Source organism: Oryctolagus cuniculus, chromosome 8 (assembly GCF_051225735.1).
Source record: "Oryctolagus cuniculus isolate XC-2025 breed Fujian yellow rabbit chromosome 8, ASM5122573v1, whole genome shotgun sequence".
NCBI lineage: Eukaryota > Metazoa > Chordata > Mammalia > Lagomorpha > Leporidae > Oryctolagus > Oryctolagus cuniculus.
This window is the reverse complement of record NC_142874.1, coordinates 101,215,854-101,243,533: the sequence shown is the minus strand read 5'-3', so window position 1 is coordinate 101,243,533 and position 27,680 is coordinate 101,215,854. Positions and strand designations below refer to the sequence as shown.

The following is a 27,680-nucleotide window of genomic DNA, read 5'->3' as shown; positions in this document are numbered from 1 at the left end:
AAGACACACACTGAGCTGGTAAATCTGGGAGAGTGCTATGGGGAAAAGAAAGCAAAGGAAATGCGGGGCTTCCTCTTTTAATTCGTATTTCTTTTTCTGCTATTTCCACACAGCAGTATGATTCATGATCCTCTACATTTTCATTGTCAGTTTAATCAGCAGCACCTTCCTGAATCTCCCCCATGTTATATCAAGTCCTCAGCCATTCACTCACCTGGTTTCTGAATAGAGAAGTACATCAGGTTCAGTAAGCACCAAGTGCACAGGCCGCAACTCAGACTGTAAGCTCCTCCCTGGTGGAGGGAGGCTCCTAACCTCTCCCAACCTCAGTCCCTTCATGTGTCAATTGTATCTATTATTAGTAACTTTCCACTTTTCTAAGGATGGCATTAAGTTATGTGTGTAAAGAACACATCAGCACAGTCTAGCACCATAGAGATGTTCAATAATTGTAAACTACAGTGATTGTTATAATCATTTTATCATTTTCCACAGCCAACTGTTTGGTCAGTGTGGATTTTCTGGGGGCGGTGGGGGCTGAGGGGATAGGCAGAAACTATTGTAAGAATCTTATTATTGGCTGGCGCCGCAGCTCACTAGGCTAATCCTCCGCCTAGCGGCACTGGCACACCAGGTTCTAGTCCTGGTCGGGGCGCCGGATTCTGTCCCAGTTGCCCCTCTTCCAGGCCAGCTCTCTGCTGTGGCCAGGGAGTGCAGTGGAGGATGGCCCAAGTGCTTGGGCCCTGCACCCCATGGGAGACCAGGAGAAGCACCTGGCTCCTGCCATCGGATCAGCGCAGTGCGCCGGCCACAGCGCACTGGCCGCAGCAGCCATTGGAGGGTGAACCAATGCAAAGGAAGACCTTTCTCTCTGTCTCTCTCTCTCCCTGTCCACTCTGCCTGTCAAAAAAAAAAATCTTATTATTGACCTTGTAAACAATTGGAAGTATATATCCTTTACTGGATCATAGCAGATTTTAGAATCAGCATAGCCTTGACTGTTAATGAACAACTTAATACATTATCCCTCTTGGTAGTTTTTTTTTGTCTGTTCTACTTAATATGACTGGTTTAATTCTGTAATTAATACACAGTTATTCTTAAGTGTTGAATTTTTTTTTTTTTTTTTTTGGACAGGCAGAGTGGACAGTAAGAGAGAGAGACAGAGAGGAAGGTCTTCCTTTTGCCGTTGGTTCACCCTCCAATGGCCGCTGCGGCCAGCGTGCTGCGGCCGGCGCACCGCGCTGATCCGATGGCAGGAGCCAGGTACTTCTCCTGGTCTCCCATGGGGTGCAGGGCCCAATTCCTTGGGCCATCCTCCACTGCACTCCCTGGCCACAGCAGAGAGCTGGCCTGGAAGAGGGGCAACTGGGACAGAATCCGGCGCCCCAACCAGGACTAGAACCCGGTGTGCCGGCGCCGCAAGGCGGAGGATTAGCCTAGTGAGCCGCAGCGCCAGAAGTGTTGAAATTTAACTGAAATGTGATCCCTGTTAAACATAAGAGTGGGGATAAGAGAGGGAAGAGATGTACAATTTGGGACATGCTCAAGCTGACTTGCCCCAAATGGTAGAGTTAGAAACATACCAGGGGACTCCAATTTAATCCCATCAAGGTGGCATGTACCAATGCCATCTCACTAGTCCAAGTGATCAATTTCAGTTCACAATTGATCATAATGAAAGGACTAAGAGTCAAAGGGAGCACATAAACAAATCTAGTACCTGCTAATACTAACCGATAGAATAAATAAAGGGGAGAGTGATCCAACATGAGAAGCAAGCTACTCAGCAGACTCATAGAATGGCGGATGTTCTAAACAGCACTCTGGCCTCAGAATCAGCCCTAAAGGCATTCCGATCTGGCTGAAAAGCCCATGAGAGTATTTCAGGCATGGAAAGCCAAGACACTCTGGCAAAAAAAAAAAAAAAAAAAAAAAAAAACAACCCTAAATGGAAGATCTCTGTGAGTGAGATCCCAGTGGAAAGAACAGGTCTTCAAAGAAGGAGGTACCTTTCTCTGAAGGGAGGAAAGAACCTCCACTTTGACTATGACCTTGTCTAAACAAGATAAGAGTCGGAGAACTCAAGGGGCTTCCATAGCCTTGGAAACTCATGACTGGTGCATAGGAAGATTACTGATGCCATAAACAGGAGTGTCAATTGGTAAAGTCAACAACAGGAATCACTGTGCACTTACTCCTCATGTAGGATCTCTGTCCTTAATGTGCTGTACATTGAGGCTTAATGCTATAACGAGTACTCAAACAGTATATTTCACTTTGTGTTTCTATGGGGGTGCAAACTGTTGAAATCTTTACTTAATGTATATTAAACTGATCTTCTGTTAAGAAAAAAAAGAAGAAGAAATTATCAATTCCCAACTTGACTCTCACTGGGATTAAACATGACAATAGGTCTGATCTGATTTCATCATCATTTAAAAAATCATCTATTATTTTTCACTTTATGTTTCTGTGTGGGAGCAAACTGTTGAAATCTTTATTTAATGTATGCTAAACTGATCTTCTGTATATAAAGATAATTGAAAATAAAAAAAAAAGAAGTCAACATGATAAGGGGGAAAACAGTGCCTCCTAGGTGTTTAGTACATCCCTCAGCCATAGAATTCTAATTTCCTAGGTTTAGTAGATCATACGGCAGAGCCTGATGCACACGTATATGAATATGACATTTTGTTCCTGTCAGGATGAGGAATCTCTTTGAGAGATAGGATTCCCAAAGGTAGCTATTGGCCCCTCAATACTAAGAGCAGATCCCCCATGAGGAGAAATGATAGATGAACAGAGCTTTGAATGTGGACATTTTATTTTGCACTTGATTTTTTAGAAGTGGTGATAAGCCAGTTGGAGCTTTTTTTTTTACAATATCTCAGAAGCTAAATATGGAGCTAAGTTTAATTATCCAATTAAGTATGTTGTTTACAAATGAAAGCAATTATATTTTCAATTATAACAAAAATGAGTATTGCAATTGCTTTAGCTATGGTATAGTTTCTCTTTTTTTTTATTCTTTCTCTCATTGTTTTATTTTGTCATTGTTATTGCCATGTTAACTCTTTCAGCAAAGGAAAAAAGTTAAAAATGATTGTGAGTGGATTTCCTGGAAGGGTCCCAGTTAGGTTCCTCTGCCACTGTGTCTGGAGTAGGTGCTTCATTGTCTGATTCCCTCAGCTCTGAAAGAAGCTGCAAGGTAAACAGAATGAACACAGACACCATAACCATGAAAAGTAGGCGATTTTGTGTCAAAGTAATGGAAAATTATCCACATAAATACTATAAATAGGTTTTTGGTATATTCTAGAAGCTAATTCTTTTTTTAAGTTGAGAAAGAAAAAAGGCAAGCAGAATACTGAGGTTCACGGGTCACAAAATTATTAGGGGATGGAAAGAAAAGTTATTAAGTTCTCATTTAACTAATATGTGGTACACCATATACCTAGTCATTGCAACAGGCAATAACTACACAGCAAATACAATGCAAAGCCACTCTTGTTTATTATATATTTTTTAAAGATTTGTTTGTTTGAAGGCAGTGAGAGAGAGTCAGTGAAAACCAAAGAGATGAAGAAACCTTCCATCCACTGGTTCACCCCCAAATGACCACAACAGCCAGGCCTCACCAAGCCAGGGGTCTCCCAAATGGGTGGCAGGGGCGCAAATATTTGGAGGGTCCTCTGCTGCTTTCCCAGGTGCATCAGCAGGGTTCTGCAGTGGAAGCAGAGCAGCCAGGAATCCAGTGCTCCAATGTGAGGTGCCATTCTCAAATGGAGGCTTAACCCATTGTACCACAGTATCAACCCAAAAAGGCCCATCACAAAGAGAAAACACAGAGGAAAGACATTGGTATAGCCAAAGATTTTTTTTTGCATAAGACTCAAAAAGCACAGGCTCCAGAAGTAAAAACATATGAATGGGAGATATCAAACTAAGAAGCTTCTATACTCAAAAGGAAACAATCAACTGAGTGAATCAACCAGTAGAACGGGAGACAACATTTACACTCTATTTGTCCAACAGAAGATTAACATTCAGAATATAAAATAACAAACAATTCAACAGCAACAAATCAAATAATCTAATTTTAAATTGGGCAAATGATCCAAATACACTTTTCTCAAAAGACGACATAAAAATGACCAACAAGCATGTGAGTAAATGCTCAACATCATTAATCATCAAGGAAATTCAAATCAAAACCACAAGGAGATACCACTTCCCCCTACTTAGCATGGCTATCATGAAAAAGGCAAAGCATAACAACTACTGCTAAGAACACAGAGAAAGGAGAATACTTATACACTGTTGGTAGGAATGCAAGTTAGTACAGCCACTATGGAAAAGAGTATGGGGATTCCTTTAAAGACTAAAAATAGGTCTACTGTATGATCCAGAATTCCCACTCCTGGATATAATCCAAAAGAAAATGAAATCATTTTATATCAAAGAGATAACACTCACTCCCATGTTCATTGCAGCACTTCTCACAATAGCCAAGATATGGGATCAACCATGATGTGTCCATCAACAGATGAATGGATAATGAAAACATGGTATAGATACACAATGGAATATTATTCAGCCTTTAGAAATGAAATTATGGTGTTTGCAGCACGATGGATAGAACCATAGATCATTGTCTAAGAGTGAAATAAGCCAGACACAGAAAGGCAAACATCACATGTTCTTCCTATGTAGAAGCCAAATAAAAATCCACCTGAATGTAGAATATCAAGTATTAAAGGCTAGGAATGGAAGGGGTAAGGGACTGGAGGGATGTTGGATAATGGGCACCAAAACACAGACAGAAAGAGTAAGTTCTGAGGCCAGTGCTGCAGCATAAATAGGTTCAGCCTTCTCCTGTGGTGCCAGCATCCCATACAGGGGCTTTTTCTAGTCCCAGCTGCTCCACTTCTGATCCAGCTCCCTGCTGGTGGCCTGGAAAGCAGTGGAAGATGGCCCAAGTCCTTGGGCCCCTGCACCCACATGGGAGACTGGGAGGAAGCTCCTGGCTCCTGGCTTCAGATTGGCCCAGCTCTGGCTATTGTGGCCATTTGGGGAGTGAACCAGAGGATGAAAAATATTTTTCTCTGTCTCTACCTCTCTCTGTAGCTCTGCCTCTAAAATAAATAAATCTTTTAAAAGAGAGAGAGAGAGGAGTAAGTTCTAGCATTATACATCATAGTGGGGTGATCACAGTGCACAATATCTGATTTTGTATTTTATGAGTCAACAGAGGAGAGGAGCATGAAATTTCCAAAATACAGCAGTGACAAGGACAGGGAAATGTGAATGCTCAAATTTGATCAGTAGACATTGTATACCTTCATTTAAATATTCCACTGCACCAAGTAAATATGTACAATGATTAAGTGTTAAGCAAAAAATATATTGTCTAAGGATATGGAAATGGTAACTAATTTGGTTTGATCTCACACACACTGATTACTTATATTGAATTATCATTCTGTAACACATAAATATAACAATAAATTTTTTCAAAAAGCAGGAAAAGGTGCAGTTAAAGGTACTGAACTACAAAGCTTTTCTATCTTCCACAAAAAAAAGGAGTCTGTGGCATGATATCCATTTGATCTGATCATAACACTTTTGAAATATTTATCCAAACTTCACTTCCTCCACTGAAGCAGTTAGAAGTAATTGTTTAAAAGCACATATAATGCAACTAGAGGTCAAAAAAAAAAGCCTCCCTATATAAATAAATTCTACCATGGAATTTTATTTCAGTTTAACTGTGAAAGCAATCAATTTTTTAAGAGTTGTTCCCAAGATATATTTGTCTCCTCTGACCCCTGGAACTTTCTGAGTGAATCAAATACCTTTATTATAGACTCCACAAGTAATTCCCGTACGTGGCTCTTATCTCAGCGGTGGTATCACACTTATTTGATTATCTGACTTTCTGTCTAACTGTCAGTGTCCACCAATGGACTGCATGCTTGCTGAGTGCAGGAACCATCCTCCATTGCTTGCCATTGGTCCCCTGCACCCAGCTAAGTGCCCCGCGTGTGGTAGTTGTGCACTAATTACTCTCAGTGGACTTTCTGCTACAGAGAGCACTTTGGAAAAAGTCAGTAATCACCCTTTGACTTAATTATGCTTTTTGTATAGAGGATGATCATATGGAGTCAAAGCTGCTGGACATAGCTGGCGTTCAACTGCAGTGTCACATGACTGTGCAAAATTGAGTCATTCAGAGAAATAGCATCCTAAAAATGAAAGTTAATTTGTCACATTACCAAGTGCAACTTTCATTCACTGTAACTTCATATTTGAAATTATTTATCTTAATGATGTTTAAAAAATTAATATGGGGGGAAACCATTGTAATCCATAAGCTGTACTTTGGAAATTTATATTCATTAAATAAAAGTTAAAAAAAACACATTCATTTTCATGGTATCACCATGTGGTAAGTAATCAGAGAGAAAATGTTTTCTACTCAAAAGAATAGTCTAGTTATAGTGCATACTAGATTAGTAAGTCTCCTTAAATATAGGAAGTCTAACAACTTAAGGAAATTTGATAAACACTTAGAAAACTTGATATGAAAAGTGTTATGACCCAAAGCATTATTTATTATCAAATAAAAAATGAGCTGCAAAATTAAAAATAAAAGTTTCAAAAAATGTATGAATGCAGTATGAAGTCTGAACTTTTTTGAGACATCCTACAGAAAGATGCTATATAGTTCAATATCTAAAGTCAGCCCTCATCTGAGAAGTTTTGAAGTGATGTCTGTGGAGAATAGTTCTGGGATCCACCCTGGAAATTTCAGAAATTATAAGTGTGGGCAACAATTAGTTTGTACATTTGGCCTTTTTTTTTAGTTTAAATTGTCCTTTAAGACAATAATACCAGTAGAACCAGAAAAATTCATGAGACTCCATAAACTGAAAAGCAAATAACAATCTTGGAACAAGAACTCGGCATCATTCAGCTGAATCCTTGGGGGTCGCAGGGAAGCCAGTGTAATTAGCTGGAACTTGTCTTTGAGCAGGAGGCTGAAGCCACTTCTGCCAGTTAGAAAAACGCCCCAAGGCTCTAAATGATTACAGGAATGGAAACCAAGATTTTGTGTAAAGGCATGCACATAAGATGGCAAGTATACTTCCTCAAAATGTCTGATGGTTGTTTCCTTTCTGTTATTTTTAACCCCTGCAAATAATTTCCATGTGTGCCAAATGATCCATTCTACTTCTTGCAAGGTCTGTCATGAGGTGGAAGGTGACAGCATAATAAGGACATAAGGCAAGGAAGAGCAAGAAACTGTTCTTCTTGGCTTTTTTTTTTTTTTCATGTTGAGGAAAAAGCCCAAAGGAAAACATAGATCATTGTGACGAATGTGTTGTATCTTCATATTTTGTTGTCGTTGTCAAGAACGCTTGCCAAGTAATAAATGTGAAGTACACTAGAGCAAGTGTTGGACAGGTCACAGGGTCTACTGCAAGTAGTCACATGTGGCCTCCACTCAGCACAATCTTGGTCCTGTTGTGATGAGTTTCTGTTTCCTATTCATAGCTTAATCGTATATGTGTCTGTATGTGAGTGAGAAAGGGGATACAGAGAGAGAGAGGGAGAAAGGGAGAGAGAGAGAGGGAGAATAGAAGGATGGAGACTTTTTTTTTAATTTTTTTCTGTTTTCTTAGTTTAAATTTGCCCTTCTGTGTTCAAAATGTTATTAGTTTCATATACAATACAGGAGCCTTTAAAAGGTTGACCAAATGAGAAGACTGTATAACAAGTTTCAAGATATAAGGGAAATAATTATTTACAAAATAAGGCATTAATTAGGAAGGAGGGAGAAGTGTATTTGTGATGACTTTCCAAGGGGAAAATGAAGTTTCAGTAACTGATGGGAAATAATCACAATTCATTGTCCATGCTTCGTGGAGCTGGCCTGTCAATCATCTGACCAGCTTTTCACTCTTGCAGTCAAGTGTACAGGGGAGGGACCTGGGCTAACACTGAGCTTCCTCCAGCTGACACCATACACCTCCTCCATATATTTCTTCAGTCATGTTGCCAGTGACTCTCATCCACAGAACTAATTATTCTTTAATGAACCTCCACCAATCTTTCTTTGTGTAGGTTTTTTTAATCTCCCTCTTTCTGCCAAGAGCAAAACAAACACGTCTGTAGCTGTTTGACAATACGCAAATTGCACACGCTCTTTGACTGATGAAGAGTTTACGTGCCTGTGAACTCCTCATAAGCAAAACTTAGTGGAAGTCAAAAATGCAGTTAAAACACCTGATCTAGGGAGCATCCCTGTTCAGAAACACAGCACACTACAGGGTGTCCGCTGTCCTCTCTTTGTGGGGCTGCCTGGGAGCTGCAGCTCCTGCCACTGCCCAGCACTGTGTATCCACAGCCCAGGACATGTTCAAAATACAAACTTGGAAGTAGGCTTTCTTCTGAATGCGTATCACTTTCAGACCATCATAAAGTTGCACTGCGCTACAGTGAATGATCGTCATAAGTTGGAGACCATCAGTATTTCATTTCCTTGTCCCTGAACTTCTATATGTAGGAACTGTGGTGTGAAATGCCATAAAGTGAACACTGCAGATAAAAAAGCAAGTGCTTATACACATGCGAAATACGGGCTGGCAGCACTCCCTACTGCCCCCCGCCCTTTCAGGGTATTGATTAAATGCATCCTATGTGCAGACTATCTTGGAGACTACGGCAGAACACAAACAGTTCCTTTACCCAGCTAAGGACCTTACCTAACGACTCACCGAACCTAAGGAGCTGGCCATCCCCACTGCCTCCCAGTGTGTGTGTTAGCAGGAAGGCCTGGCATCACGAACTGGAGCTGGGAATCAAACCCAGGGACTTCAATCTGGGATGTGGCCACCTTTTTTTAAATATTTATTTACTTATTTGAAAAGCAGAGCAACAGAGAGAGAAGGGAAAAAAGAGAAAAAGAGCGAGAGCGAGAGCGAGAGAGAGAGAGAGAGAGCTCTTCCAGCCACTGATTCGCTGCAATAGGCAGCCCTGGGCCAGACTGGAGCCAGGAGCCCAGAACTCCATCCTGGTTTCTCACAAAAGTAGCAGAGGCCCAAGTACTTGGGCCATTTTCCACTCCCAGGAGCATTAGCAGAAAGCTAGATCAGAAGGGGAGTACTGGGCCAGTGCTGTGGCATAGCGGGTAAAGCTGCCACCTGCTGTGCCAACATCCCATATAGGCGCCGGTCCGAGTCCCAGCTGCTCCACTTCCTATCCAGGTCTCTGCTATCTGGGAAAGCAGTGGAAGATGGCCCAAGCTCTTGGGCCCTTGCACCCATTTGTAGGAGACCCAGAAGAAGCTCTGGGCTCCTGGCTTCGGATCCACACAGCTCCAGCCGTTGCGGCCAACTGGGGAGTGAACCAGCGGATGGAAGACTCTCTCTCTCTCTCTCTCTCTCTCTCTCTCTCTCTCTCTGCCACTCCTTCTCTCTGTGTAACTCTTTCAAGTAAAATAAATAAATAAAGGGGAGAGGGGAGTACCTAGCACTCTGATATGGGATGCCAGCATACTAAGCGGTGGCTTTACCCAGGATGGGGGCACCTTTGCTGGCATCTTGACCGATTGATCAAACATGTACCCCAAGTAATAGGAATGCTAAGTATCAGTTGACAACCTGGTTTTTTCTTCCCAGTATAAGACTTTAAAATTGGATCTCGTGCAAAGTCTAGGAGTCAGATTCTCATAAATAAAAACAAACCTACCGATTGTACTCTTGGTTGATCAGCAGCTGGCATCCGAATATATGAATTCCCCTTGGGTGAGACTAAGACTCTATAATTAAACTTGGGCTGGTGTTGCTTTATGTGTGTTTTTCTTTCTGGTGAGTGAACTGTTTTATTCCTCTCATTTTTCCACATCAAATTCTCCGTGTTGTAATGGGTCTCCCACAGTTCCAGGCAGCCACTGGTTCTTGGGGGGAAATGTTCCTGTGGCATTATTGATTGCAGCCTTCATGACAAGGGCAATGATTTACTATGTTGCTTCCTGTGCAGCTGTGAATTCGCTGTACAGTGACAGGGCCCTCAGTGGCATCCTCAGTTTCACTTGACAAGAGATCTGGAGAGTGAGCTGGTTGTATTGAAAGGAAACTGTCCTCAGCCCCAAATCACATTCTGTCCTTCAAACTAAACACAGGTGGGTGAGAGGTTAGAGAAAACACAGACAAGAACACGCTAAACGGTGACCCTGAAATCAAGGCTGCCCCCGCTGTCTTTTCAAAGCCCCTGACCCTGACTGGGTCTCCTAAACACTTCACTGTCATCCTCACTACCTCCCTCTTTGGCTCTGCTGTGCACAGCTGCCTGCTTTCTCACCCACACTCTCAATGTGTTGGCTTCTGTATTAGCCGCTCAGGCTGCTATAACAAAAAGACAGCAGACCAGTGGCTTAAACAGCACAAATGTGTTCCTTGCTGTTTGGGAGGCCGTGGAGACCAAGAGCAAGGTGCTGCCCAGTTTAGTTCTTGATTAGGGCCGTTTGCCGGTGGTCACCTTCTTACTATATCCTCACGTGGTTAGCAGGGACAGAGGGAGGGAGGGAGGGAGAGAGAGAGAGAGAGAGAGACATGAGGGAGGGGGGAGATGCCTCATATAAGTGCAATAATCTCATCGTGGTTTCTGCACCCCCATGACCACATCTAAATCTAATTACTTCTCAAAGGCCCCACTTCCAAACCTCATGACATTGGGCAATAGGGCCTCAATGAATGATTTGGGACAGGGGGAAGAGGGAGTTCAACTATGCATCTATAGTAATTTCTTTAAAAAAAGAAATTTATTTTTATGTATTTGAAACACATAGTTACAGAGAGAGACAGAAAGAGAGATCTTCCATCCACTGGTTCACTCCCCAAATGGCTGCAATTGTGGGTGCTGGGCTAGGCCAAAGCCAGGAGCCAGGAAACTCTTCTGGATCTCCCATATGGGTGCAGGGCCCAAGCACTTGGGTATACTCTGCTGCTTTTCCAGGCACAGCAGCAGGGAGCTGGATGGGAAGTGGAGTGGCCAGGACTTGAACCCCTATGTGGGATGCCAGCACTGAAGGCAGTAGTTTAACCCACCATACCTCTCTGCTGGCCCCAGTACTTTATTTTTTTTTTTTTTTTGACAGGCAGAGTGGACAGTGAGAGAGAGAGACAGAGAGACAGAGAGAAAGGTCTTCCTTTTGCCGTTGGTTTACCCTCCAATGGCCGCAGTGGCCGGCGTGCTGTGGCCAGCACACTGCACTGATCCGAAGCCAGGAGCCAGGTGCTTCTCCTGGTCTCCCATGGGGTGCAGGGCCCAAGCACTTGGGCCATCCTCCACTGCACTCCCGGGCCATAGCAGAGAGCTGGCCTGGAAGAGGGGCAACCGAGTGCCCCGACCAGGACTAGAACCCGGTGTGCCGGCGCCGCAAGGCAGAGGATTAGCCTAGTGAGCCGCGGCGCCGGCTCCCAGTACTTTCTAACATTCTATTTCTTTTCTTGGCTAGAATGTCAGAATTGACACTTGATCTTAGGCAGCATTGTGGGTTTGGACTTCACCATTTTCCATGTGAATGTTTAGTTCAGAAAGGAGAAATTGAAAACCTATTGCAAATAGACTCTATTGCATCATCATGGATGTGCCGCAATAGTCTTTATAATGGTTATAGTAATAGCTACCTGGTCTCGAGAGCTTAACATATGGCAGATATTAGAATGAGAACTTTGAATCCACAATACAATTCAAGATTAACATCATTGCATTCCATGGTTTATGAAAGTGAAACTCTGAGGTGGCATGTTATTTGCTGGTACATACTCAGGAAATAATAATAATACCTGAATTCCACCCAAATTTGTCTAATATTAATCTAATATTCATACTCTTAGTCATTCCATTCTCCTTTTTCACCAAAAATATCAATCCTTAAACTATTCTCCCTCCTTAAACCTTGTCTGAACCCCACTGCCATGAACTTTTCCTTGATCACCAAAGAGTTTTGCAAATAGTTTTGTGGGTAGAATCCATATCAACCATTTATGTTGTGCTCATTAAATCAGCAAGTACATCAGAGTTGTGCCCTTTGAGCCTTTGTGGTCTTGGCTTTCTATATGGATCATATCATGATTTATCACAAGTGAGAAGGATAAGACTGGCCTGGGGGTATGGGGAGATGGAGGAGAAATTGACTAGTTAGCATCTGATTCTCAGGGGGGTGCTGGGTCATAATGACCACTGCTGTCAGATTATTATATATGGTCTCTCTGAACACTGTTTGCCACACCTCCCATCTGCATGCCTACAAGAAGTCTTTGCCTAAAGCTGGAAGGAAATGGAACCCAAATGTTGAAAAAAAAAAAAAAAACCCTAAGAACTCTTCCCAGTGTCCCCAGCCCATGATTTGCAACCTTTAGGGGTAACCTCTGCTCTCTTTTTCCTCCAGTACTGTGTCTGAGTTGTTCACCTGAGCACCAACCTATTGGTAATGCCTCTTAGACAAGTTGTTGTATGTGAAAGATGCTGGGGGACCTCTGAGCTCTATGGGCCTTCGCTGAGACTTGCTGAGATGCACCTGGTGCCTGATAAAACCAGGAATTTAGAGCCATTTTGTATTTCCATTGCTTTGATTCGTATTACAGGTCATGCCTCAGTGGGTGGATAGGATCATAATACAAGTCCTCCTTTGCCAACCCAACTATAGGAAAATCAAGTCAAAATGCATTCACTGCAGTTGTTTAATCTCAGAGAGAGTAAGCCAACAAGGTGATGATGTCCACACACAGATCTGTTTTTCACATTAGCCTGCTGCTATGGTGTTGTGCCCATTTGTTGTCTGTGGAATGTCATTATTTGCAGTAATCTAGGTAGCTTAGATTTTATCTCAAAAAGACTTTTACCAGAGGATATTTATCCTTATTTTCTCATCTAGGAATAAATAGATCATTGTATCCAGTATTGCTCACCACCTTATATAAAGTGACGATTCCTCCAGCTTACCAATATCCTGAACAATTTTGTTGCTGATAAATATAAGTGGTTGTCCAAACAAGAGTAAATTGTACTTCCACAATTATTCATCAAGGCTCTTATAAATATTTCAGACCCACGCTTAGCTGAGTTGCTTCCATTTCTAATTCACCAAGGTTTGGAACAGGTGTGAGAAGCTCAGCATGTCAAGTTTGCAGTATTGTGAATGCCGACATTTTTGCACACATACATATACACATATAAGTTCCTATCAGACCTGTTCCTGAATAAACAGACCAGCTACCCAGTCCCTGTAACAAGTGCTATTAGGACTAAATGGCACTCAGTTTTTATCAGGCCTCTTCTCTGACTTATTGAAACTTCCTGTGATCTCATCAAGAAGTAAACATTGCCATGCATGTAGCTCTTGCTATTATGAAAAACAGCAAACAACTCGCAAGCTTGGGAAGGGACAGCCACATAGCCACCCCATTTCATTTTATCTAGCCGCATAGATCCATAGAAAGATAGACTATTTCCTTTATACCTGTTGGCAAATTTTCCTTTCTAATAACTGCTGAAAACTTCACTCCTGTAAGCAGTTAGACCTGCTGGTTGAAGAAAATAGATACATTATCGGAGGTAATGGATAAGTCTCATTAAGAAGATGGAATAGACTAATTCCCAGCATATCTCCCATGCATGGGAAAACGAAATTGTGAAGCAGAGCAGTAGCTCATCAGTTATCCTTTCTGCATGGAATTAGATGAGTCTCACTGCTATTTTATACCACATTATGTAATTTTTTATAAATAACCGTTTATATCAGAGTACCTCAGTTTGCTGCCTCATAAAAAAAGACAACTAATACTTCTGGCTTATTAATCAGACTTCTTCCCAAAATGACTTGAGGAATCCAGGTGTTCTATTTAAAATATTCGATCCTGCTGATGGAAACTTTATTCCCACTAAGGAATCATCATTAATATATGCCCAAAGAGCTGTTATTTAGTGTTAAATGCTATATATCTGAGGACATTATAATGATAATGAAGATTGGTTCCTGCCAACTAAAGTGAAGTAGCTACCAGTGCTCAAAATAAAGCTTTTCTGGAGAGCTTGTATTAATAATGATTTAATAATCAATTTATCTTAAATACTTGGCCAGATGCATCAAGTTTTCATGTAAAGTCCTGGAAAATAATTCCTTCTCTTCACTGATCTAAATAGCATTCTCCTACTCTTATTTACACAGTTAATTTGTGCATTGGTAAATATTTTATGTAAGCCAATAATATCCAAAATACACAAAACAGGAGTTAAATTAATAGACATTTGCATATAAAGACTGCTTGCTAGATAAATGCTAGAGTGGAGAACTTACTTGTTTGTTCATTTGTGGGCTGTTTAGTAAAAACAAGAAATGCTTGACAAATTATAAAGTGATTTTTTTAAAAGACAGGTACATCTGTATGTATCCTAGTCTCTTAACATCTTAAATATTAATAAAGAGAAGAAGCAGCATAAATTCTAAACTCTGAAGGCTCTGAGTCGAAGCCTACAGTTGCTTTTACACCAGGCATAACTCAGCGAGGGAAAGTAGAGCATCTTAGGGGGCTCCAGAATTGGAAAGACACTAACGAGGCATGCGGCTCCTGCTCTGAAGTCAGGACATGGCTACTGTGCCACGCCTGTCACCACCCACAGCTGTGCAAGGTCGGTTTCGTCCTGTGGTCCCTTCTCTTGGCTTCCACAGGAGCTGCCATTTTACCGTGGGCCGCACGACCTCATCTCTGTGTGGAGAAAGAGAGCAGGCCCCCTGTTGTCTCACTTAGGTGACACTCACTCCAAGAGGTGGTCCCTGAACTGTCTATCCTTCCCAAGCCAAGCTTTGGGGCCCTGTTTGCACACTGCCTGTCCCTTCAACAGCACACGGTCACCCTGCTGTGGAATTACACAGCGGAATTACAGGCTAACGTCCAAGAAGCAGTTTTTGTTTTGTTTTCTTTGTTCTCACTTATGGAAACATGATCACATATTCAGATTCATGATGGGAAGAAATTGCAACGTAGAATTCACTTTTTTTAAATGTCTAGAATGAAAAGAAACTGATTGCTGTCCTGTGGTTCTAGTCGCCTTGAGAGAAGTTTATGTTACGGTCTTAAAGCTCTGTAGTTAACAAAACCAAAACACTTCACATCAGAAATGGAGCCACGCTAAATACCATATAGTACATCTGGAAAGTTCAGATACAATTTTGTACGAATCCTTCCAATCTATAAAAATGCGAGCAAAATATAGTAGAATTGTTTTACCAATGTTATACAACTACTGATGATCTAACTCTAAATAATGAAGTGCTCTGAATTGATCTGCCCACTTTAGTACAAATATAACCTGAGTTGCCAATTTGTTAAGTGAAAACCAGTGTGTAATTTCCACATTAGGAGATGTTATGTGCACCATAAAAAGAATTCTGCAGTTATTAAAGTACTACTACAGCAGTTCTTAGAATCTTGAATTCTTTCCATATATTTAAATTGTTATTCAACTTCTTAAAAGTCCAATATTTATGCAAATGTTCAGGTGAATGTTCCTTCAAAAAGTATCTTTGTAATCTTCTCTCTCCTACTGCTGTGCCAAAAATACATATCGTAGTCCTTATCCATTTTCCACACATACATACTTCAAGATTCTACTTTTTTTTGGGTATAGTTGTCAGACTCAAAAATATGAAAAATATTCATCAAATATATATACAATACAGTAAGCAAAATAAGGTTGACTTTCTGACACATTTCCATGAACATGCATTTGAAAGGTCTGCCTAAGAAGATTTTCAATTGCCTAAAGAGTGACTCGAAGCAAAGATGATGTCTGCCAGTTTCTCACCGCAGAATGAAAGAATTTTTCCCCTTTACCCTATAACCCAAATATCACATCGAGCTTAAGGATGCAGCTGACATTTTAAAAGATCACCAAAAGTGTTCTCTTTCCAATTGCAATTATGCCCTCCATCTCAGTGGGAGCCGTTGTCTGGGTCTTCTCGGCGCTCCTGCACCGTCCTGGCTTTCTTTCATTATGCTGATTATCCATTCATTTGCCGCCCAGCACTCGTTTTATGAAAGATCATGTCTGCCATTTCTGTAATGAGTGCTTGACTTTTACTGCCAGCATAAACACATAAAATATATAATAATTAAAGTTCAGTAGTCACCAAACTCTTGAGATCCGTCATGTTGCTAATTTGATTTTTCAAGCTATTGCTTCACTGGGAACAAGGCTGACTTGGCCCCCGTTCGGCAGGGCAAGACTTATGGTTGAAAGAATTGTCTCACATCTACAGGGGTCAATTTGAAAAGCCACCATACATTTCAACTTCAAGTTCATCTTTCCCCAAATAATACACCTGCAAAGTCGAATGGTTCGCGGCCAACCAAAAAAATCTCAATATTTGAAACTAAAAACTACTCTAAGTTTAAATATTAAGCAGATCAGTTTTTGAAATTGTTCCATGTTATTTGGTAAGTCGTATGTCTTTCACAGAAAGTAGTTCAAACTGAAGAAAAAAGTCATTGGCATACGAAGGGAGCCTGCCTGGTGTAGATGGGAAACTTTGCGGTACGTTGTCTTACACGGGTGAGGATAGGGTTTCCAAACACCACCTCCTCATTGTGAGCACGCTTCCTTGTGTTGATAACATTGGCTAAGTCCCCTAAGTGCCTCATGATAATGAATTCTCCTGACGTTTGCTCTAATCGCGAAGAGATTAATGAACTCATGCGATATTCATGCGGCTCTCTGGGGATATCAGGATGTGTTACACGGAGTGTAATGTTTGTAAATGGATACAATGGGATGCGTGTTAGCCAAGGGACTTGAGTCGTCAAACTCTGAGTTAATAAAGAAGCAGGAAATAAAGAGGCAGCTTCCATGTATACAGGTTCTCCTTAGGGATAATGAAGATCTTGATGGTGTTGTCAGAGAAGGCACAGAAGCGGGCAGGCCTGACTTGGAGAGCTGACTGTATCGCTCACCAGCTGTGTGAATTTGGGAAACATTCTTCATCTCTAAGAACTCCATTTCCTCAGCTGTAAAATGAGAACAGGGTAACATCAGCATGCGTAAGGTCCTTTGTAAAAGTAAGGGGTGGGGGGAGAGCTGCACTGTGGCACAGCGGGTTAACACCCTGGCCTGAAGCGCCGGCATCCCATATGGGCGCCGGTTCGAGTCCCAGCTGCTCCTCTTTCAGTCCAGCTCTCTGCTATGGCCTGGGAAAGCAGTAGAAGATGGCCCAAGTCCTTGGGCCCCTGCACCCGCGTGGGAGACCCGGAAGAAACTCCTGACTCCTGGCTTCAGACTGGCCCAGCTCCGGCGGATGCGGCCAATTAGGGAGTGAACCGTCAGATGGAAGACCTCTCTCTCTCTCTCTCTCTGTCTCTCCTCTCTCTGTAACTCTGTCTTTCAAATAAATAAAATAAATCTTTAAAAAAATATTAAGAACAGACGTAGGGTATGATCAGTCAGACAATCAATAATAATTCCCCCTTCTCATGGTTATTAAAAGAAATAAAGTGAATAATATGCAACAGTTTGATAAGCACTTTACAAACTTTGCAGCATTTTTTTTAACTTTTATTTAATGAATATAAATTTCCAAAGTACGACTTATGGATTACAATGGCTTCCCCCCATACCGTCCTTCCCACCCACAACCCTCCCCTTTCCCACTCCCTCTCCCCTTCCATTCACATCAAGATTCATTTTCGATTATCTTAATATACAGAAGATCAGCTTAGTATATACATCAAGTATGGATTTCAACAGTTTGCTCCCACACAGATTTTTTTTAAAATGATGATGAAATCAGAGCAGACCTATTGTCATGTTTAATCCCAGTGAGAGTCAAGTTGGGAATTGATAATTTCTTTTTTTTTTTTTTACAGAGGATCAGTTTAGTATGCATTAAGTAAGGATTTCAACAGTTTGCACCCCCATAGAAACACAAAGTGAAATATATTGTTTGAGTACTCATTATAGCAATAAATCTCAATGTACAGCACATTAAGGATAGAGATCCTACATGAGGAGTAAGTGCACAGTGACTCCTGTTGTTGACTTTACCAATTGACACTCCTGTCTATGACATCAGTAATCTCCCTATGCTCCAGTCATGAGTTTCCAAGGCTATGGAAGCCCTCTGAGTTCTCCGACTCTTACCTTGTTTAGACAAGGTCATAGTCAAAGTGGAGGTTCTCTCCTCCCTTCAGAGAAAGGTACCTCCTTCTTTGATGACCTGTTCTTTCCACTGGGATCTCACTCGCAGAGATCTTTTGCCAGAGTGTCTTGGCTTTCCATGCCTGAAATACTCTCATGAGCTTTTCAGCCAGCTCCGAATGCCTTTAGGGCTGATTCTGAGGCCAGAGTGCTATTTAGGACATCTGCCATTCTATGAGTCCGCTGAGTATCTCACTTCCCATGTTGGATCACTCTCCCCTTTATTTACTCCATCAGTTAGCGTTAGCAGGTACTAGACTTGTCTATGTGCTCCCTTTGACTCCCAGTCACTCCACCATGACCAACTGTGAACTGAAACTGATCACCTGGAACAGTGAGATGGCATTGGTACATGCCACCTCGATGGGATTGAATTGGAATCCCCTGGTATGCTTCCAACTCCACCACTTGGGGCAAGTCAGCCTGAGCATGTCCCAAATTATACATCTCTTCCCTCTCCCATTCCCACTCCCACGTTCAACAGGGATCACATTTCAGTTAATTTTCAACACTTAAGAATAACTGTGCATCAATTACAGAACTAAACCAGTCATATTAAGTAGAACAGATAAAAAAACTACTAAGAGGGATAATGTATTAAGTTGTTCATTAACAGTCAGGGCTATGCAGCATTTTTTTATTGTTGTTCCTTTGGAAAATAGTATTCTGGGTAAAGCTTACAGTTTATTCTCCCTCACAGAATAATGGGTGCCTTCAGAAGACGTACATGTGACATAAAAACACAGACACTGCTTTCTGAACAAGAAAACCAGTTGTGACCAATTAGAGACTTTGTCAGATTAGCTTTTTCAAGTGGGAACGAGAAGCAACACAGGAAACTTCTCTCTTCTACACAGGTCTCTGATACCCAGCAGCCTCCGGCAGTCACTGGGTTTATACTTAACACCAGCCCTGTAGATTCAGCCATGCTGCGGGGTGCTGGGCAGGCCACTTCACCCACCCACCCCAGGCAGGAGTTAAATATGGTCTTGTCTCTCCCATCCTTTCCAGTGCTAGTGTGCTGTCATTCTAATTAAGCATGTATAGTAATTCTTAACCAAGCCTAAAAAACTCCAAAGTAATTTACAGTACTTCAAGTCACACATAATTAAAACCCATTTTTATATCTTTGATTAAAAGAGACACCACCTTTTCTGCCTCAGTCAGTTGTCTTACTCATTCTTAGTAAAGCATAAGCACCTCCCTGGGATTTCTGTCTGGGGCTGTAGTGCCAGCTCCTGTCCCCTTGACTTCAAGCTAAATCTGCCATGGCCTGGACAATGATTCAGCCAATGCAGGCTTCAGATGGTGAATACTGCCTCTCTCAAGGAAGTAAGCCAGTCATTTGCAATATCAGAGTACCCACTTCAGAATAAATGTTCAGATGTATATTCCAGGAGAATCAGAAAACCAAAGAAATGCAAGATTCAACCAAAGGGTAATGCCACCATTGTTAGTATGGGCCGTATACATAAAACTTGTTCTCAGGCAACCAAGTACAAATTCAACACAGGATCACTTTCACCAAGTCTGAAACATTAGCTCCTAGGCCCTTAACAACAACAAATGTGCTGACCCTTTGTTTAGAGGATAATATTCATAAACATCTATGAAACACCATGTAATCCACCTATATGATTATATGGACAATCTTAGCTGACTGGACATAAGTAAGTGGCATTTGGCTCAAGTAGCTCAAAGAACTAGTTAAAACTGCAGTTTAACCAAAAGCAGCTTATGATAGTCTCCATGTGACTATCTGGTAATACCGAGTTCTTAGATGTTATCAATAAATATTTGTTACCTCTAATGCTACTAATTGATCACTGAGTTTTTGCTTAGAAGAACTAATCGATCGGTAATGGAATCAGAGGGAGTTGATAGAATTTGTTTTTGCAACTCTGATGTTCTAATTGTGATGCCAGAGATGTCAGTCAGAACTCCACTATATTTAATTGTTTAAATCTGTCTTTTTTAAAAAAGATGTATTTATTTATTGATTTGAAAGTCAGAATTACAGAGAGAGAAGGAGAGACAGAGGAGATTGATCTTCCATCTACTGGTTCACTCCCCAGAGGGCCACAATGGCCAGGACTGGGTCAGGCAAAAGCCAAGAGCCAAGAACTTCTTCCAGGTCTCCCACATGGGTCACAAGGGGCCCAAATACTTGACCATCTTCTGCTGCTTTTCCCAGGCCATTAGCAGGGGGCTGGATCGGAAGTGGAACAGCTGCGACTTGAACAGGTGCCCATAGGGGATGTTGGTATCACAGGCAGTGATACACCCATTACACCACAATACAGGCCCTCAGTCTTATTCTGTGAAGAGTGCTTTTGCTTGCATCCAAAGTTACCTGCATTTTCCAGGACTACAGTAAAAGAAATGATAAATGAATGCAAAACCTACTGACTTGATATTGTTCTGAAAACCATCTGCATGCTATTAATTCTCAGTAACCATGGAGAGGAAAATTTTGTAAAAACCCAGCAAATGAATTTAATAATGTGATATCTTGGGACAAAACAGAACCACTCAGTCTACTAAAAAATAATTTTTTTCAGAGATTCCTAAATTTCTTTCTCAATGATAATTGACATTAAGTATCATTGAGTAATGGTACTCCATTCTAAATATCTTTTCAATTTTAGTTACTTAAACTCAAGAGTATTACAGATAAAATATTTTTAAATACTAAAATGATATATTGCATCCTCACCAATACCAAGCTTCAAGTTGTCTCAACATTCTAGATTGAAAAAAAATGCCTGGGAAGTCCCTTATAGAATTTCTTGCTTTTTGTAACTAGGATTCTCTTTCAGTAGGACAGGTCAAGAAACTCCAAAACCTAGGATGTAAGAAGATGATTCAGGAGAGTGAAGAAAAGCCCCGCCCTGCCCCTTCTGGCCCGAGGTTTGTGAGCGAGGGCAGAGGTGGGAGTTGGATGGAGAGAGCAGCAGCAGATAGATGGCAAGGCACACCCTGAGCTCAGGATCTAATGCTGCCCTTCTCCCCCCGCCCTTGCCCCCATCTCTGAGGGGTGCCCCTGGGGCACACCAGGCTCTGTACCAGCTGAGAAGACCCCAGGTGGCCGGGTAAGGCAGAGAGCCTCATGGTTAGGAAACAGCCAAGGTTCCGTCTCCATTATCCCCTGTGGTGTGAAAGCTCAGCACAGATGGGCCTGCCTTGAGACGCCGCACAGTGAAAGGCAAGGTGACCCCATTAACGTGTCTGAAGTGCCACCGCATAATCAGAAAACGGCAGAGGCTCCCAAAGGCACAGCACCCCCAGAGAGCCACAGAGCTGAGTTGGCAGGGGAGCGCCCCCCAGCCCTCCAATAGGCAACTTCAGCAGACTTAAAGGCTTTCCGCAACCACCCTTGAATCGTGCATGATTTAGATCCACATCCCCTACATCGCAGACGAGAGCTCCCCAGGCAAATCCAAGACCCACAACAGACCAGCAGCATCCCTTCCCCTAGCCTCCCTGTACTGTGGAGAGAGACAATGCTATCCCGCAGAAATCCAGAGGGCAGCCTGAAAAGGCGCTAGGGCGAAGAGAAGGAATTGGAAGGACCGGGCATTTCTCACAAGCAGATTGAGCTAAAGCTAGAGACAAGTTAAATTATTAGATCAGATTAAATTTTAAATCGTAGGGAGCTAAATTTAGTTTTATTCCCACTGCTCCGTGGGCATGGTCCTAAGAAAGTTGGATTAAGTGACAGAGAAGAGCTTTCTTTGCCCACCCAGACTGTCGCATGAATAAATTTGCAATCACACTACAATTAAATTGTTTAGTTTGGAGGAAACATATTGATGAGATTTTTATTCAGAGTCTACCAAATCTCTGGAAGTAAAAGAGCTAGCTTTTCTCTGAGTATTTGCATATTGGGAACTGTGTAAGGGAAGGGAGAGAAGTGTGTGGGAAAGTCTGAGACCTGGACCCAATGTCACTATTTACTCTCTGCGTGAGTCTACAATCCTGTAAGTGCTGGATGTGAGAGATGTGGGGTGGGGAATCGTGGTCTGTTGCTAAGTCTCTTCACCTATAAAATGGAGGAAGGGCAAGGAAGAGACAGTAATTGATTGTGCCAGACTCACAGGAAGTTGATAGAACAGGAAAGAGAGGAGAAATAATGTCTTCAGTCTTTGCCATTCTAATAGTTTATGTGTGCAGAAGACAGGAAAACTGATCACAACTGTCACAGAGTTCCTACAGAAATGGTCCAGAAAAAGAATTCTTGCTTTATTTAAAAAAAAAGTCTGATCACCCCTAAATTCCCTCCTAGTATAAACAACTAGAAAATGGGTGTCATTTTTCTCAGATGCAGTAGGAATTTACCCAAGGACCATGATTCTGATAACATCTGAAAGGAACCTACAGACTGCTACGTTATTCAAAGATAAAAAAAGGAGTCAAAGTTACCTTGGTGATATTGGAAATGCACATCTATTGGTCAGCAACCTGTTTTGTTAAAAATAAATTAATTTGAAATCTTGATGTGAATGGAAGGGGAGAGGGAGTGGGAAAGGGGAGTGTTGTGGGTGGGAGGGAAGTTATGGGGGGGGGGGGGAAGCTATTGTAATCCATAAGCCGTACTTTGGAAATTTATGTTCATTAAATAAAATAAAATTTAAAAATTAATTTGAAAATCAATTCCTAAAGAAGGAATTAAAATGGGAGGTGATCAATAACTAGTGCAAACCCCACACACAAAGGAGGCTGGGATCTTCAAAGGAATGAACACCTAAACCTGTCCCGTTCCTCTATTTGAATATGAAAAGAAGATCCTTGCTTCCCGGCTCCCTTCCCTGGAAATTTGCTCATTTAGGTCAATAAAGAATTCCACGCATGCAGGGTTGATCTATTAACCATTTTCAAACTGCAGTTAGGTTTTATAGACTCCTAAAATTTCTCTGTTCAATGAGATCGCAAATGTATAATACTTCTGACAAAAGGGGGAGATACGATGTTCTTGTTGGTGAGTCCAGTCATTCCCTGATCCCTGTGGGCACATAACTCTCCGTGAAGGAGGATATACCAAGACCGTCCGAAGACAGAAGCGTGGTTACGCATGCCGGCAATGATCGTGGCAGCTTGCTTGCTAGCTGTGGAGGTCTTTCATGTGCCAAGCCTGGAGCACGACACTTTGGCCATACCATCTCATTAATTCCCACCGCAATAACCCTCAAATGTACATTGTGTTGCTGTCATCACTCTGTGGCCAAAAGGGCAGGAATTTTTCTGATCACCCTTCAAGAAAAGGTTTAAGCCATCCAGTTGTAATAGCTAATGTCGCTGTTAATTGTTTAAGTGTTTACAGCACCGAGAAGTCTGCACTTGAGGCTTTCCAAGTCCAGTGCAGCGACAGTAACTCGTTGCTCCATGAGCAAAGACTGCCATCTTGTGGAAATGGCACACATCACAAGAACATCATTTCATGAAGCTAGGTTTTCTTTGCCCTCTAATTTTGCAACTAGATTCTTGCTTCATTACATCTGTACGCTTGCACGCATGTGCACATGCACACACATATTGTTGCTTATAATTTAAAGGTAAAACTGTTCTATAGTTATATTTGTAAGTTTCACTTAAAAGAGTCAGTGCCTCGTGAAGCTTTGAAGACAGAGCATATCACTTCATTTATTATAAGGATTCATCCCATCAACTTTTAAGCAGTGAATTACATTTCACTAAGCTCACTTTCCCTATCCTTAAATACGGGCTTTGTGAAATGAGACTGAAGAGGGTATGATGCCATCTCTCTGATGGGATTTCCAGGAGCTTTAGATTGGTAGCAGGATTTATTGACAGCCTAGCACTTCTGGCCTAGCAAAGATTCCCTTCCAACACTTTATCCTATGGCATCCTGTACTCCTGGACTCAGTTGTGGGGTGGTCAGAGCTGGAATGAGGGAGGCTGTGGTCCAATTGCTGTTCATAATCCCAAAGCCGAAGTCTCTCTGCAGTGTCTCAGCCACCTGTGCCACCAGAGAAAGTGTCCTGTGTGCTGTGATGTCACTTGGAGGCACCTAGCACAAGCCCTTCCCTCCATCCTCTTGCTCCTATCATCCAGGTGGCCAAACCTGAAAACTGAGCAATTCAGCAAATGTTTGGGTTTCAGGCCTTTAAAAACCTATTGGAATTGAAACAGGTAAAATAGAACACCTGTACTTCGATAATTTTTTAAAGCCAAACTATTCTCCCAATTTAATAAAAAATAAGACCAAGTAAGTGAAGGAAACATAAGGGTCCCAGATACCACCAAGCAGAAAGAGTAGGGAGTAATCAGTTCTGGAATGAATTAAAGAATGGATGAAGGTAAACTGAAGTCATTTCATAAGAGAGTGAGAAGCTGTCTCAGTGTTGCCCAGGTCATTCTGGCTGATTGTGTAGTTGTGCTGGAGAAGGAATGTTACACCCAAGGAAACGCCTGGCATGAAGTCACTCTAAATATTTATTGACTGGATAGATTAATAGGAAAGAATAGCATAAATTAGCAAAATAGCATCAAAGATAAGAAAGAGGAATATGTGAGGGGAGGGCAGGGTTCATCCACCACAAACTGTGTTGCCTCTACTCCCTCAGTAAATGTGCACCTGCTCAGGGTTGGGCAACATGGGGGATGGAGGGTGTCCATTCTACAAAGGGGATCAGACATGAATCAAGTAACCACAAGGAACTCTAAGAGATGATCAGTCCTGAAAGGGAAAACCTTTATACTTTCACAGAGACCAACCAATACAATACGCCAAGGGTAGAGTAGGAAAACTTGGGTCTCATTTTGTGCCCAAGAAATCAAGACTAATTTGTCCATCCACTTTGTCCATGCACTCCACATCTATGGATGCAACCAACTGCAGATAGAAAATACTTAGGAAACGGCTGGTACTGTGGTAAAGTGTTAAGCTACCACCTGTGGCACCAGCATCCCATATGGGCATCAGTTCAAGTCCTGGCTGCTCCACTTCCAATATAGCTCCCTGCTAATGCACCTAGGAAAGCAGCAGCAGATGACCCAAATGTTTGGGCCCTTGCACCCACATTTGAGACCTGGATAAAGCTCCTGTCTCCTGGCTTCAGCCTGGCCCAACACCCACCATTGCAGCCATCGGAGGAGTGAACCAACAGATGGAAGCCCTCTCTCTCTCTCTCTGTAACTTGCCTTTCAAATAAATAAATAAATCCTAAAAAAAAATGAGGGGGAAAAGTTGTGTCTCTGTGGAGTATGTATACCTGTTTTTCTTGACATTGAACCCTAAAGAGTGCAGTAGACAACTATCTGCATAGCATTTGCTCTGCGTTGGGTATGACAAGTAATGTAGAGATGATTTAAGGGATGTGAGAGGATGTGCGAACATTCAATGCCCTTTCATACAACAACTTGAGTATGGGTGGATTTTGGTCTCTCCTGGAAGGGTCCACTGCCAATCCTCCCATGGACACTGGAGGGTGACTATATTCTTATGACCTCATTATGCTGCTATAGGTTCCTTTATATGTACATTTACTTAGAAATGCAAATTTACTCAGAACTGTTTATACTTTCCTTCAAAGTATGCAATGCTACCTGACCACCTAGTGCCTTTAGGTAGGCAAATATCTACAGGATTTGCCATTATTTTTATTGTTGCCAGTTTGGCAAGAACACAACATGAGAACTACCTTATTAACAAATTCTCAAGTGAACACCACAGTGCTGTTACTGATAAGTACAGCGTTGTCTGGCACCTCGCTAGAACTTACTCTTCCTAAGATAAGTGAAGCTTCCTACTCAGCAATTAGCAATGCTAACACCATGTTTAAATGGTGCTCACGAACAGACCAGGGAAGTAACCTTGATGCCAGGATTACATATGTATGTGACTCCTAACACAGTGCCAGAAATTCCCATCAGTAGTTGCTTCTCTGGATCAAGGTGTTAGGTGTCCAATGCATTCCTCAAGCTCTAGCTCCATAGGTTCTTATTATTTGTTAGTTGAAAAGAAAAGAGAGGAAAGAACAAAATTCAGGTAAATTTGGGATATGCTGAGTTAAAATCACACAGTTTGCCTTTCTGCAGTCTTCATAGAGTCTTCATGAGCTGGCATCTTTGTAACTTTTCAAGAGGGTGCTCTTTCTTTCAAGTTGATTCTAACAGGGCCCTTCTTCCACAGAGACCCTCCAGGTATCAGATTCCCATGGAAGGCACTGCTGAAAATTCTGAAAATGTAAATGATGTTATCTGAGATAGAGGCTGGAATAGGGATATGTGACCCACTGACAGTCATCATCTTCTTTAAATATATATATATATAATTTTATTTTACTCAAAAGGCAGAGTTACAGAGGGAGAAGGAGAGAAAGAGAGAGAGGGAGATACCTTCCAACCACAGATTCACTCCCCAAATGGCTGCAATGGCTGGGTCTGGGCCAAGCCGAGACCAGGAGCCTAGATCTCCACCCAGGTCTCCCGTGTGGGTAGCAGGGGCCTGAGCACTTGGTCTATCTTTGGCTGCTTTCCCAAGCACATTAAGTAGGGAGCTAGATCAGATGTGAAGCAGCCAAGACTTGAACCATCGTGGGTGGTGGCTTAACCCAATGTGCCACCACACTGGCCCCATCACCTTGTTAATAAATTCAGTTAAAGGGCTGGCACTGTGGTATAGCAGTTTAAGCTGCCGTCTGCAGAGCCCACATCCCATGTGGGCACTGGTTCAAGTCTCTGCTGCTCTACTTCCTGTCCAGCTCCCTATGGCCATACAGTTTACTCTCAAGAGGGCATGCCTGGGAGAAGGCCTTGCATGCCCCCTAGAAGAGTACTGAGGTGTTTTGCCAGTAAACTCCAAGCACCCCTAAGGAGGGTGCACGTTCTGGAATTGACTCAGCCCTGGTTTGATCTGTGTCACCCTGTGAGAATGAGCGGGGTTGGAGGAGGGCCAGAGCTAGGCAGGCCTGAGGGAGAGGCCTCGAAGGTGAAGGGTGGTGCAGTATTCCTCTCGGAAAGTCACACTGTACAAAGTTGTGGTCTCCGTGGCTACCCTAGACACTGGGGAGAAAGAGAGGAAGAAGGAGGAGGGTGTTGCTTCCTGGAACTTAACTAGTTCTGAAGGCCTCCAGTCACCTTCTGTTCTTGTTCCCAAAAGTCAAATTCCTTTCCCTTTGACATCCAAAGGGAAACTACATCAGTTGTGTGCAAAACCAAAAACAACGTATTTTATCAACGTCAAACTTGTCTCAAGGCTTTCTTGCACGCTGTGTTAAATAATAGAAGTCTTTTTAATTGAATTCCTTGGTATATAGCATAGGCCGGGCTTGAGTGCGTTAGTGCCTTGCTCTAAGCAGCACCATGTTCTTCCTGAGTGCATTAAGCTCCAGAGTGTGTGAGGAGGCCGTGTGTAGGGAAGGGACACGGGACGATCAGCATTGTGAAAACGCATGGCA

At 42.2% G+C, this 27,680-nt stretch overlaps 1 protein-coding gene across 3 annotated transcripts in view; it reads left to right on the top strand.

The window, feature by feature from the left end:
- Positions 1-27,680, top strand: part of GRID2 (glutamate ionotropic receptor delta type subunit 2) — a 1,603,946-nt gene that overhangs the window by 1,530,490 nt on the left and 45,776 nt on the right. The window lies entirely within an intron of this gene.